At 45.9% G+C, this 14,702-nt stretch overlaps 1 pseudogene; it reads left to right on the plus strand.

Annotated features, from left to right (window-relative positions):
- The first annotated feature begins 3,327 nt into the window (after nucleotides 1-3,327).
- On the plus strand, nucleotides 3,328-13,799 carry LOC138996666 (large ribosomal subunit protein uL10 pseudogene; annotated as a pseudogene).
- Nucleotides 13,800-14,702: the final 903 nt, after the last annotated feature.

A 14,702-nucleotide genomic window follows, 5' to 3' on the forward strand; every position in this document is an offset into this window, starting at 1 on the left:
GAAGACAAGAGGACACAAACAATGAATAATGCTTTAAGAGAAGTACAAGATGAAAAGGAGAAAATTTAAAATTCAAACAGAAACAAAACACATGATTAAAGGATTTGAGAGAAAATATCAAAGGTAGTTTCAGACCATCCTTTGTGGATACTTTAGGTCTCTGAGTTTGCAAGGCCGCCACGCAGGCCTCCCCTGAGCTAGTCGAGTTAATATGTGGCCTCTTTTTGTCGACACCACGTAGTGCTTCTAAGAACAAGTGTGTTCTTTCTTCGGGTTGGTCTCATTGCCCAGAGGAGAAGGAGGTGGGAATGAAGGTGTGGGTGGCCACGGGGAACCAGGAGGACAGTCACTGAGCCATTGTGGCACCTGAGCAGGAGAGCCAGAGGGGCTGGAGGGGCTCAGGGTCCGTGGGAGTCGCCAAACTTCCAGGGCTGATGGGACCTGGCAGCCTAAGCAAGTCTGGCTCAGGGGCCCAGGCGGTTGCAGCTCCTGGTTCTGGCTGCTCTGCTGCCTCCACAAACAGAGGCTTAGTTTCTTTGTGCTCAGCTCTCTGATTTGCAAAATAAAGCAGGGGTATTCTGCAAGCCCAGCGTGTCCGGGGAAAGAATGAAGATCGGTCTGAATTAATGTATCTCCAGAGCAGGGAGAGGGCTTGGCAAGGGATGAGACAAGCGGCTCCCGTCGTCCTGAACTCCCAGCACCAGCAGAGCCATTGCCCTGTGCCAGGCACTGCTTTAAGCACTTTCCCCTCATCAACCTCCCAAGCTCTGCCCTCACATCTGCAGGCACAGCAGCCAGGCTGGGGTGCAGGAATCGTGGGCTTTCCCACCCAGATAGTGTCCCACACTCACTCAGGGCAGGAGGATGTCCTGTTGCTCAGATTCTGGCCTGAAGTGCTGAGCGACTCAGAACTCTGATCAGAGTCAGGCCCGTCTCCTCCATGGTCCCGCAAGGTCATTATGAAGCTGGCAACCAATGGGTAGAGCTGCCTGTCACTACTTGAGCCAATTCAGCAGAGACAGGGTTGAATCATATCTGAGCATTTGTTCCAATAATGCCGGCAGCCTGGGAGAGCAGCAGGTCGTCCACAAAAATCTGCTCTACCCCTCCCCATAAGCCAGCTGCTTATATGGGGTACAAGGACAAAGATTACATGGGAAGAAGGCAAAAGGAATAAGAATGGGTATTATGGTTACAGATTACAGGCCATGGGGGCAATGTGGGCTGGGGGTTTGCAAAGGGCAGGGGGCATCTGGGACTCCATTGTTTCCTTTCTATCATTTTACTTTTTATCCAATCCCAGGGGTTTCCCTGCTTTCTTTCTCCCGCCTCTCTAGTCTATCACCAATGGATTTCATGTAACCCGCCTATGTCCCGGCAGGTGCTCTGATGTCAGTAAGTAGTTTAGTATTATGCTGTTATTTAATGTTATTTTGGCTAGTGAGTCTAAAGATTTTGAAAATAGTTGGAAACTTTTTTCTGTTTCATGTGTGATAACAGTTATGAATGTAGTTATATTTTTTGTAGTTATGGTATTATAAGTTATCCCACCTGCAAGTCTTATGGCTGCTGATTAAGGCTATAATATTGGTAATTATACTAGTAAGTCCAATTGTATGTTTTTTTGTTTGTGTATACGGTTAAAAAACTTGATTTTTTTTTGTTGAGGTGGTAATACATTTTATTGTTTAGAATTCTGAACTTTTAGGGTTGAGGCTTTGTAAAGCAATGCCCCCTTGTGGAGTTTTGTCTAGGAATATGGTTAAGTATAAATATTTAGTTTTGCTTTGAGTTAATGTGGAATTAAGATTAGAGTGATTTAGTGATTTTAGGATAGTTATGGCGCGTAAGGCATGGTGGTTCTAGTTAGAATAGTTATTTTTTATTTTTTAAAATATATTTTATTGTTTTTTTACAGAGAGGAAGGGAGAGGGACAGACAGTTAAAAACATCAATGAGAGAGAAACATCGATCAGCTGCCTCTTGCACACCCCCAACTGGGGATGTGCCCGCAACCAAGGTACATGCCCTTGACCAGAATCGAACCTGGGACCTTTCAGTCCGCAGGCTGACTCTCTATCCACTGAGCCTAACCGGTTAGGGCAGAATAGTTATTTTTTAGAATGATGTTTTTAAAGAGTGGACTATCTGGTAATATTTATTTATTGTTAGATTTTGTGTGGTGTCATTGTATACTGATGTCATTGATAACATTAAGTAGTTTTACAGTGTAATTGTTGGCATTTGGTCTGGCATTAATTTTTTTTTATTATAGGTTTTTTGAAATGATGTTTTATTTTTGAAGTAGCAGGTAGCATTTTGTTGTGGGCCATATTTATATAGATAGATGGCTAGATAGATAGATTGATAGATACTGGTAGATAGATAGATAGATAGATCTATAAGACTTTGCTCTGAAGCCAACTATAATGAGGTTTTTTTTTATATAATTAAAAATTCCATTGGAGGAAAAGTTAGTGTAGAGATTAGCATAGAGGATGGTGGTTATGGGTGTAAAGTGTTAATGTTGAGTGGAGTTACTTGGGATTGCAGAAACTTGAATAACTGTATTTCGGGTGAATAAAGGAGCCTGATAAGGCAGCTTAGAAGGGTATTAGTAGGATCGGCAGGTTGCCCTAATATAGTAGCCTGTGTGTCTGAAATGGGTTGTTAGTGACATATTTAATAATTGGATTTAGATATTTGTGATAATGTTTTGGGGGTTGTTAGGTAGAGAGAATTATTTTGTCACATTATAGTTAGAGATGGATAGTAGTAAGTAATAATTACTAAAAGTATGTATATGTTCATTTGTCTTATTTTTGAATGATGTAGTATTCAGCTGGCAATTTCGGGTATTTTGGTTGTTGAATGAGTGGAGAGCAAGACAGGGTACAGTCCCTTCGATAAGAGTGGGAGTTGCAAATCAGGAGATCCATCTCTCCAGGTTTTAATGAGGATCTGGGAGCCAGGCTCATACACAAGAGAGGAATTAGTAGTTGTGGGGTTTATTGGTGACCATATTCTTGTAAGGCTTGTTGAAATTTGGTTAGTGATCTGAAATAATGGGTGGCTGTAGCTATTTTTCCATGAAATAGAAGGTCAGAATAAAGGAAGGGTCTCCCATATTGGGTCTCAAAGGGGCTTCATTGGCGCTGAGTAGCTGGGCTGTCTGGAGTCCTTAAAAGAGCGATAGGAAGGATTTGCAGTCAATTTTGTTTGTTTGTTGTTATTGTTGTTGTTTTGCAGAGTGTGCTAATGTTTTTCTTAATAGTCTGATTAACTTTTCTGTTTTTTCTGAGAATCCAGGCCTCCAGGCCGAGTGTAAGTGCCAGTGGACCCCAGGAGCCTTGCAGACTCCCTGTGTCATATGGACAGTAAAGGAAGGCCTTTGTAATGACCTGGGTAGTCCACATTGAGGAATAATCTCTGGTAAGAAATTTTTGACTACCTACTGGGTTCTTTTTGTCCTGGTGGGAAAAGTTTCTCTCCAACTGGTAGAGGTGTCAACAAAGACGAGTAGCCCTAGCCGGTTTGGCTCAGTGGACAGAGCGTCAGCCTGTGGACTGAAGGGTCCCGGGTTTGACTCCGGTCAAGGGCATATGCCTGGGTTGTGGGCTCGGTCCCCAGTAGGGGACCTACAGGAGGCAGCCAATCAATGATTCTCTCTTATCATTGATGTTTCTATCTCTCTCCCCTCTCCCTTCCTCTCTGAAATATATATATATATGTTTTGGCCTTGACATGAGGGCGTTTGAGTGAAGTCAATTTGCCAGTCTTCCCCTGGGTAGGGTCCTCTTTGAGCCGGTTTTTCTAAAGGAGGAGGCTTGGGTCCCTCCTCCTTTATTTATGGCACACAGGGCACACTTCTGACAAACCTGTCGGATGGTTTTCCTTAGGCCCTTTTTAGTAAAAAGACATCGACAGACTTTTTAAAACATATTCCGTGTAAAATGGCAAGAGTCATGTAACTTTTTAATAACTTTCCATTGTAGGGTTTGGAAGGTGAGTGAGATTTCCCTGCTGGCATCATTTTCAGTGGTTTGGATATATTGTTGTTTGACCCAATTAATTTTCTCCTGGTTTATACTGAGGGGTTGGGGCCTTCTCTCATCCCGTTGGAATTAAAGGCCCTAACAAGTATGTCAAACTCACAGCCGGCAGGCCACATGCCTCCTTTAAATGAATGAGGCACGCGGCCCGAGTTTGACATGCTTGCCCTAGAAGGGAACCTTGAGTAGAAACCGCTCTTTTAGTAGTGATATTGGCAAACGTATCTTTGTGTTATTTTTTTTTATGTCCCTTGTAGTGTATAATTGTTTTTTTTAGTGGGGAGAGAGATAAGTTTATAGTTTAAAGTAATTTAAGAATTGGAGGCCCATGTTTGATGGTGGTATTCCTTGTCATGAGGTATTTTCTTTCTTTCTTTTTATGTATTTATTTATTTATTTTTATTTTTGTTGTTGTTGTTGTTGTTTTCTTTTTACTAATCCTGAGGATATTTTTTCATTGATTTTTTGAGAGCATGGATGAGAGAGGGAAAGACAGAGAGAAACATCGATGTGAGAGAAACACATCGATTGGTTGCCTGTGCCCCCACCAGGCCCCACCAGGGCCTGGTCCAGGGAGGAGCCTGCAACCAAGGTATGTGTCCTTGGCTGGAATCGAACCTGGAAGCCATTGGTCCTCAGGCCGATGCTCTATCCACTGAGCAAACCGGGTAGGCCTTTTTCTTTCTTTTGACGTAGTGGGCCTGAGTATGAAGTATTAGAAATGCATATTCAGAGTCAATGTGAATATTGATTCTTTTTCCTTTTCCTAATTTAAGGGCTTTTGTTAGGGGTATTAGTTTAGTTGGCTGGGCAGAAGTCCCAGGAGGGAAGGCTCGGGCCTCGGTGACCTGTTGAGATGTGCCAATTGCGTAGCCGGCAGAGGACATCCCATTCCTGACAAAACTATTTTTATTAGAGAACCGGACCTCGTCCACATTGTCTAGTGGTTGGTCCTTCCAGTCTCTCCTGCCGGCATAGGTTTGATTGATAATTTTGTTGTAGGAATGGAGGGGCTCGTTGTCGCCTGCGGGGCGGGTGTTCAGGTGGTTGGAATTAGAATGGAGTAGTGCTTAATCCTGACTTGGGGTTTTTTAGATATTAAAATTTAGTATTTTAGTATTTTGTTGTAAGTCAGTAGGGTCCCTTATGTTTTGGAAAGGAGTTTATCTGGTGGGAGGAATAAAGGGTGGTTTTTGTTTAAGAGTAATTTTGGAGGCCTCCTCCACTTCAGAGCTGTTGCTATAATTATTTTAAGGCAGTGAGGCCATCCCTGGGGCATGGAGTCTAAGTTTTTGGAGAGGTTCCCAATAGGTTGTTTTATGGGCCCTAGCTTTTGGGTTAGCATCCCTACCGCTACCCCCTGTTTTTTAGTTGGAAAGGGTTTTGGGGTTTGGTTGCCCAAGAGCAGGCGCCTTTATTAGAGCTGTCTTTAATTGGGCAAACGTCTGTTTTTGTTTCTCATTTTAGGGCAGAGGAATTTGCTCAGGCTCTGATTTGAGCGCCTGATATAGAGGCTTTGCTATTTTCCCATGCCCTGGGATCCCTGGTCTACAGTATCCCATCAGTCCGGGAAAGCTCGGAGTTGTTTTCGGGTATTGGGATCTGGGATGTGTTCTATGGCCTGTCTTCTTTTGGGAGATAATTTTTGTTCTCCTGGGGTGAGAGTGAGTTCTAAGTCATTTATTCATTGTAGTGTTTGTGTCTTTTCTCTGGTTAGTTTGTATCCTCTTTTGGCAAGAAAATTTAGAGTCTTAGTTATATGTTGAAGGTCTGGTTTTTTGGTGGGGGAGTAGATGAGTAAATTGTTGACATTGAATGACCTGGCCACCTGCCAGCTCCCTTCAAGAGAGAATTTCTTTAAATCTTTTGTGAAGACCTGCCCATTAGGTGGGGACCGTCCTAGAAGCCTAGGGGCAGTACTGTCCAGGTAAGGTTGCTTATCGGTTCATTCAAAGGCAAATACAGATTGACAAGATAAGTCTAATGAAATGCAAAGGAAAGCATTCTTAAGATCTAAGGCCAAAAATCATTTGGTCTTTGGGGAAATTTTTTTGAGGATTGTCTATGGACTGGGGATGAGAGCATGAATGGAGATTATGGCCTCTTCTATGACTCATAGATCTTGAATTAATTTATGTTCCCCATGTTTCTTTTTGACTGGCAAAATTGGTGTGTTACAGGGTGAGGTGCAGGGGGTTAATAACGCATGTTGAAGGGATTTCACAATTAAGGGGCATAGTCCCTCTCTCGCTTCTGTAAGCAGACACATGGAACAGGGAAACTGAGAAGCAGCTGAACAAACCGGCAGACCCACTTCCTGCAGGTGCAGAAGGTCACCTTCCTAGAGATGACATGGAGGCCTTGATTGTGTTTCAGCTCCAGACCCAGAAAAGCAACAGACAGAACCCTGGGGGTTGGCAACACCAGGACCGGCTTCACTGACCGACAACCTCCTAACCCAGCCGTGGGCAAACTACGGCCAGCGGGCCGGATCCGGCCCGTTTGAAATGAATAAAACTAAAAAAAAAAAAAGACCATACCCTTTTATGTTATGATGTTTACTTTGAATTTATATCAGTTCACACAAACACTCCATCCATGCTTTTGTTCCGGCCCTCCGGTCCAGTTTAAGAACCCATTGTGGCCCTTGAGTCAAAAAGTTTGCCCACCCCTGCCCTAACCTGACACTGACCAATCAGTGGAGACCAGGACCCTGGAGGAGCACACCTAGAAAACTGAGTAATATTCTGCTGGAACCCTCCTTTAATAAATGGTCCCTCATAATCACCTGGGCTCATGCTGAGAAATTTTTCCTGCATGAAGTCAAGAGCCCACACACTACCGGCTGGCCCTAGGCAGACCTGCCAAAGGCCAGGTCCCCTTTCCGGTAACAGACTGATGGGACACTGTTTGTGGTTGGGGAAGCTGGTGGGGTTTTAACTTTAATAATTATAGGATGTGTTGTTTGGGCTTGCCCAGGTATCTCAGAGGCCCTAACCTGGGGGTTTATTCTAAGGTCTAGATCATTTTTGAAGGTTCTGGGATTTTCTTCAGGGCATAATGCTAACAGAGGCGAGGTAAGGTTATTTGGGTGCCTAATTTGTTTAAAATATCAAGGAGGGGAGTGGGGCATTTTCACCATTATTAGGAATTGATGTGAGAATATAATTTAGCTCCAGAGACAATATAAAGGCAGCGTAAAATTTTTCTGGGTATTCCATTTATTCCCATTACTTGGCTAGTCCTGGAAGAGAGCTGTCCGAATAGGAGGTAAGCACACAGTAAGAGGCGCCTGTATTTAAAAGAAAATGTGTGGTCCTATCTGCCACATCCAGGGTTATCCTTAGCTCTGTCCCTTTGATGATGATAATTGATTCAGAAACCTGCCTAATCCCCTCAATTCAAGGCCAACGTGAGCTGGGATTCTGACACGGAACCCCCCCGGCCCTTGGGGCACTCCCACCTCCAATGGCCAGATTTTCAGCAGCCACTTAAAGTGGGAGGGGAGGTGCTCCCTTGGTCAGGCATCCTCTGGCCTACTGGATGTCCGTGAAGGGAGTGCCCGGTCCAATTCCTAGCTTTTGGAGCTTTATTCAAATATCAGGAGTGGCTTGGGCTAAAAACTGATCCTTCACGATTAAATCTTTTTTCTGGTGAATTCAGAGTAAGGTTTGCATAGTTTAGAAGAGCCTCCCATAGCCTTTCTACAAAGGCATTGGGGTTTTCTGTTTGCTCTCGGTCAATGGTGGCTAGTTTATTGAAGTTGACAGGCCTACTCTTGCTAGCCTTTATTCCATATATTAGACAACCTAACAGATGATCCCTAGCCCAGATTCCATTTGGGTTACTGTAGTTCCATCCTGGCTCATTTGGGGGAACTGAACCTAGGGGATATGGCTGATTGATCATGTGTATGTCATTAGCATGTTATATAACTGCTTCGCTGATGGTCTGACGTTCACCATGAGTAAGTGTTACATGTAAAAGAAACAAGATGATGACCAGAATGGCGAGCCAAGGTGTTTTCCCGGGGTCATGTCTTGCGACATCAAAGAATGAGCTACGCAGACCAGAAAATTTAAGCAAAAGTGTGGAAAATTTATTACAAGAAGATTCAGACTCCCCACAAGGGGAGGTTGTTTAGCTATTTCTATTGCTCATCTTTGGCCCTTATTAAACCAGTAATGGGCTGCCTGTTAAGGCCTTGTAGTACAAAGGTATATATTTGCCACAAGCCTGCTTCCATGTCTACTTGTGTCATCACCTGATTGACTTGTTTTTACCCAGCAATGGACCTGAACTTTCTCTGTTCCTGTGCTGAACTTTCTCTGTTTCTATGTGTTCATACACATTGTTGCTGCAGGCCCTCCCTTGTTTTCCCATGCCTCCCGCTTTGAATCCAGAAACATTTTATTATTTCTGCTTGTGTGGTCCCTGTGGTTAGGCTGCTCAAACTGCCATGTCTGCCCCTGCGTATGTTCCACCTGCCTTTGTTTTCCCCTGGACCCCTGCCCTATCTGCCTATGTTCAAGTTAACCCTCTTAGTTCCCCCTCCGATTAGGAGACCCCAACTGCTGTTGGGAGCAGGGATGACGACTGCTCTGGCTACTTCCTGCTGACAGTGGGCGTTGTGGGGGAGCAGTTGTCACGTCCCATTGGAGGAGGCCGGTCTAGGGGTCCATGGTAAAAGGCAGTTGACTCCATCTGGGGTTACATTAGGAGTTTTATAGCCTCTATGAGAGAAGAAACAAAATGTATTAGGAGGTTTAATAAAGTCCAAAGATAAGCAATAGAAATAGCTAAACAAAGGGCTGAGAAAAAGGACTAGCCAGCTTCTTAGAGATGGGATTATTTCTTTAATTTGCTGTAAGTCCTGTATGGAAAACGATACCTGGACCAGGCTGGGTCAAAACTATTCCCCTGCCATTGCCTGGAGAGGGCAGATGGTACTCAGGGGCCTGGGTGTCTGAGTCCCCTTTGGTCCTGGTGGGACTAGTCCTTCCAGGAGTCTTGCATTATAAGGAGGACAAGATGGCTTAGGTGTATTCTGTGGGCCACTAGGCCCTGTCATCTTCTTAGGGGTTTTTGACTCGCTGGTATTGTTTTTGGGACAAGGCTGTCAAGAACTAGGGTTCAATATTGCATTGCTGACATAATTTTTATTGTTTCTTAAAGTAAAGAAAGCCTGGATATACGAGACCTTAAACTACTTCCCTTCTCCCATATGGAAAAGATTTGATTGCAAAAAGGTATAGTAGTTAATACTTCCCTATGGGGCCATATCTCTCTATTTTCCAGTTGATACTGAGGCCATGTTTGGGTACAAAAAAATAAATCCAGTGTTTCTTCATAAGGGTCTGAAGGTCGAATGCATCCCACTGTTTAAGAATACAGCCCAAAGGGCTAACTGCACGGGGTGTGGACAAAGTGCTTCCCATCTGTAAGAAAACACACAAAAGGATGTCCACCACCCTCTGTGATCCTCCCTTCTCTGTTTGGGGCATCCCCCTCCTAGATGAGGGATGTGAGAGAGTGCCTCTTTGTGTGCAACCACAAAAGAGGATCTGCCGGACTAGTTGCACTTACTGGCATGATGAGGTCTAGGGTGAGAAAACCTGTCAGTGTGCGCCCACTAACAGAACTGACGCACTGGACTGTGAGCACTTACCAGCGTGGTCCTTCCAGGCACCCATCCTGCTCCATATGTGGGGAAGCATGTACTAACCCATGATTGAAAGTATCTGAAATGGTTTCAATGTTTTTGAAGTACCCATTGAGTTTCCCAAAGGAGTTGAAAAAGAAGGGCCTCTAGGCTGAGGACTGGGAGAGTTCATCCAGTACCTAGAGCTCTGGACTGGTCAGTACCCAGAGCCCGGGAAAAGTACAAACAACTTCGGTCTTATGTGTGTCCTCACTATTGAAAGATCTATCTTTTCATTCTGGTCTCCCCAGTGTGTCAGCAATGAGGTTCATATGTGAAAAGTAAGGACTAGGACTTTACATCCACTGTTGAAGTAACTCCTTACTGGAAAAGGACTAAGCAAATCTCACAATAAAGGGGGTAACGTTTTTCTTCAGAGCCAGGAAATCCTTGTTCTCTGTCAGAAGGACGATGAGGCCTGAGCACGGAAGGAGGTGGCGATGGTATTTAGAGGTGGTATTCCCTGTGTGCAAGCAGGGCTTGTAACCTGGTGGAGACAAACTTAAAAATTATAACGAACTAGGGGCCCAGTGCACAAATTTGTGCACCTTGAAAGGAACTTTGGGCCATGAGGCTGCAGTGGGCACAGGGTCTCAGCCCATCCTCCAGCCCCTGCCTGACCCGTCTCGCCACAGCCTCTGGTCCCCTGTCTACCAGCAGCCCTGCTCCTGCCGCCACCACTGATGGCGCAGAGCGATTGGGGCCGGCACCAGCAGCGGGTGTGAATGGGGCAGACACCATCACCTCTGCTGCCCCAATTGCCTCTCAGGAGCAGGGGGAGGTGGAGAAGCCCTCAGGGGCAGTTGGGACCAGTGCCGTGCACAGGCAGCGGTGCAAGCAGCGGCTCCGATGCCAACAGCAAGTGTGAGAGGGGCTGTCGCCAGCAGCAGGTGTGAGAGGCAGCTGCCTGCCCTGATCGCCCCTCAGGAGCAGGCAGAGGTGGAGAAGCCCTCAGCGGTGATCGGGACCAGCAGCCACCACTCGCACCTGCTGATGGCACTGAGCATTTGGGGCCAGCGCTGGGCGCTGGCAGTGGGTGCAAGTGGAGGCTCTGGCACCAGCAGCGGGTGCGAGCAGGGCCGGCACCGCCAGCAGGTGTGAGCACCAGGGTGGGACTGCGGTGCACAGGAGCAAAGAATTTTCAGTAACCACCAGAGATTCACCCTGATGACAGCGACCAGCACCCCGCCGTGGTCTGGCACCCCTGCTCACCTACTCCACCATCCCTCTATGGCAAAAACCCACCATGTTCCATGTTCTGCCACCTGCTGCCGATGCCCACCATGTTCCACATGTGCCCCTTGGTGGTCAGCACATATTATAGTGACCAGTGGTTCGATTGTTCCGCCATTCGGTCTATTTGCATATTAGGGTTTTATATAGAGAGACAGTACAAGCATTTTAGTGTTCAATGATTCCAAGGCAAAAGATGGGAGAAAAGCAAGTATTAGTCTGGAGAGTTGTAGCTAGCATTCAAGAAAACTAGACAGATTTGGGCTTCAGTTTATTCATAGGTGAAAGATGAAATGTTGAAATAATTAATTGGAATCCACTGACAATTGTGTACTATAAAGTCTGTTGAAATATAATTTCTCTCCCCAAAGTCACCTCCATTCTTATTAAAGACCAATTCACTTATTGCACTAAGTCTAGTTTTAACTTGGCCTGAGTGTTTGCATGAACACAACAAGAGCAGTAACTGACTGTCTAGGCTCTTTTAAAATCTGTTTTGCTGGAATCTCATGATCAAGCTTTAATGAGCCCCTCAGGGCAAAGAAGCTGAGCCACCTAGCTGCCATCAGGCTTGCCTGCAATACCTGCAGATTTGGGGCGCAGTCCTCAAGTTTTTGAGGTTCCCATGGGTGTCTTGAGGTCCTTCTCAGGCCATCTCTCAGGAAAGTAACCTTCGTTCCTTACCTGGAAAGATTGCCATAAACCACATGACCAAGTGAGGCACCAGGCTATTCTCCAATAGAGAATGGCAGATCAACCAGCCTGGGCCAGGATCTGAAGAACTTAGCGCCCCTCTACCCTCAACCTCGGGCAGGAGGAGGAAAAAGCAGGAAAGTTTGAGCAGATCTCCGGCAATAGAAATCCTAACATTTTGATTTCTGCATCCCTTGCCCAAGGGTTGGTTTTGGTTTTCTGAGTGAAACCCAGTGACCTTTGGGCAGTTGGACAAAGGCACCAGAGTGCTGGGAGAGGGGCCTTGAAGGAGGGCCTGGCCTCAGTAAGATTTTCGTACAGAGAGCTTCTCTCTAGTTTTCTACAGTAAAGAATGCATCTTGCCAGCCTCTCAATGCTGCACAGATGTGTGTCTCAAATGATGTCCAGTGTCAGCACCTCAGCTGTGGGGTTAGGGGAAGAATGTGGAGGGTGGGCATCATGATACACAGCTAATGGGAAGATTCTGGGGTAGACGCTTCAAAATGCTATTCCAGGTATCCTGGGGGTACAAAAGGGCCACAGGAGTGGGGGATGAACAACATAAACTGATGAACAAAAATAGAGCTAGAGTCATAGCAGCATTGAATAGACCATCCAACCTAAGAGAGAAAGCAGGTGGGGGGTAAGAGATCAAACAAAGGACTTGTATGCATGCATATGAGCATAATCAATGGACCCAGACAGCAGGGGGTGAGGGCATGTGCTGGGGGTTGGGAGTGGCTGGGGAGAGGTCAATGGGGGAAAAGGGAAACTTATGTAATATTTTTAACAATAAAGAATTTAAATTAAAAAAAAAAAAGGAGTGCCCTAGCTGGTTTGGCTCAGTGGATAAAGTGTGGGCCTGCAGGCTGAAGGGTCCCAGGTTCGATTCCAGTCAAGGGCACATGCCTGACTTGTGGGCTCAATCTCCAGTAGGGGGCGTGCAGGAGGCAGCCAATCAATGATTCTCATCAGTGGTGTTTCTCTCTCTCCCTCTCCCTTCTTCTCTGAAATCAATAAAAATATATTTAGCTTCCTCTTGCCAGGCTTCCTCGTGGGAGTGACATCGTCTTTAAACCCTGCATGGCAATCCCTGACGCACCACTGTGATGCCCAGGGAAGAGGGGGCGACCTGGAAGTCCAACTACTTCCTTAAGATCATCCAACTTCTGGATGATTATCCAAAATGCTTCATTGTGGAGCAGACAATGTGGGCTCCAAGCAGAGGCAGCAGATCCGCAGGTCCCTCTGCGGGAAGGTTGTGGTGCTGATGGGCAAGAACACCATGATGCGCAAGGCCATCCGAGGACACCTGGAGAACAACCCAGCTCTGGAGAAACTGCTGCCTCATATCCGGGGAATGTGGGCATTGTGTTCACCAAGGAGGACCTCACTGAGATCAGGGACATGCTGCTGGCCAATCAGGTGCCAGCTGCTGCCCGTGCTGGTGCCATTGCCCCGCGTGAAGTCACTGTGCCAGCCCAGAACACTGGTCTGGGGCCAGAGAAGACCTCCTTCTTCCAGGCTCTAGGCATCACCACTAAAATCTCCAGGGGCACCGCTGAAATCCTGAGTGATGCACAGCTGATTAAGACTGGAGACAAAGTGGGAGCCAGCGCAGCCACACTGCTGAACATGCTGAACATCTCCCACTTCTCCTTTGGGCTGACCATCCAGCAGGTGTTTGACAATGGCAGCATCTACAACCTGAAAGTGCTTGACATCACAGAGGAAACTCTGCATTCCCGCTTCCTGGAGGCTGTCCGCAATGTTGCCAGCGTATGCCTTCAGATTGGTTACCCAACTGTTGCGTCAGTACCCCATTCTATCATCAATGGGTACAAGCGAGTTCTGGCTTTGTCTGTGGAGACTGATTACACCTTCCCACTTGCTGAAAAGGTCAAGGCCTTCTTGGCTTGATCCATCTGCTTCTGTGGCTGCTGCCCCTGTGGCCGCTGCCACCACTGCTGCTCCTGCTGCTGCTGCAGCTCCACCCAAGGTTGAAGCAAAGGAAGAGTCGGAGGAGTCGGACGAGGATATGGGATTTGGTCTCTGATTAATTACCAAAAAGCAACCAGCTCAGCCAACTCTATTTGAGAAACAAGGAAATAAAGCTTACTTCTCTTAATATATATATATATATATATATATATATATATATATATATATATATATGCCCTTTGGCCATTTTCATCATATATATATATTTTTTAAAAAGGAGGGGACTTTCTTTAATTAATGGAATTTTCAAAGAGGCTTTAATTCCTACTATTACTCGAGATTCTAGATGATTCCTGTCCCAGAGAACTCCCCATCTTCACATCTCAGTAATGTGCAGCACGGCAGCAAAGCCTGCAGTTTATACTAAATAATGAATGACTAATACTTAGAATCTTGATAGTGAGGCAACTGTAGAAATAAGGAGGCCAGTGGGTACCTCTAAAGCAGCAGTTCTCAACCTGTGGGTCGTGACCCCTTTGGGGGTCGAACGACCCTTTCACAGGGGTCGCCTAAGACCATCGGAAAACACATATAATTACATATTGTTTTTGTGATTAATCGCTATGCTTTAATTATGTTCAATTTGTAACAATGAAATTGGGGGTCACCACAACATGAGGAACTGTATTAAAGGGTCGCGGCATTAGGAAGGTTGAAAACCACTGCTCTAAAGGATGGGGGAAGGCCAGTGTCTCAGGTGGTTGGGTAGAATGTCAAATGGATGCCCTTTGGCCATTTTCATCATTTCACCCAAAGGCATTCAAGATAATGGAGAACTACTATCAAGGGTGTCTTTTCTCCCTAGGGCCTGGGGTGGAGAGTACAGGCTGGCAGGATGATCCAGGGCCTGCATGAGAAATGAGCTACACCTACATGCAGCCTCAGACCCCGCATGAGCTCCTGAATGGGACCAGACAAGGACATTATTGGGAAAACCAGCAAACTCCAAATTAAGCTTGAAATTTAGCTGTCAAGTCCCAGTGTTGGCTTCTGGGTTTTGACCGATGTACCATGGCCATGGG

This window comes from Myotis yumanensis, unplaced genomic scaffold (assembly GCF_028538775.1).
Source record: "Myotis yumanensis isolate MYYU_CA2020_CCGP unplaced genomic scaffold, mMyoYum1.0.hap1 SCAF_18, whole genome shotgun sequence".
NCBI classification, from domain to species: domain Eukaryota; kingdom Metazoa; phylum Chordata; class Mammalia; order Chiroptera; family Vespertilionidae; genus Myotis; species Myotis yumanensis.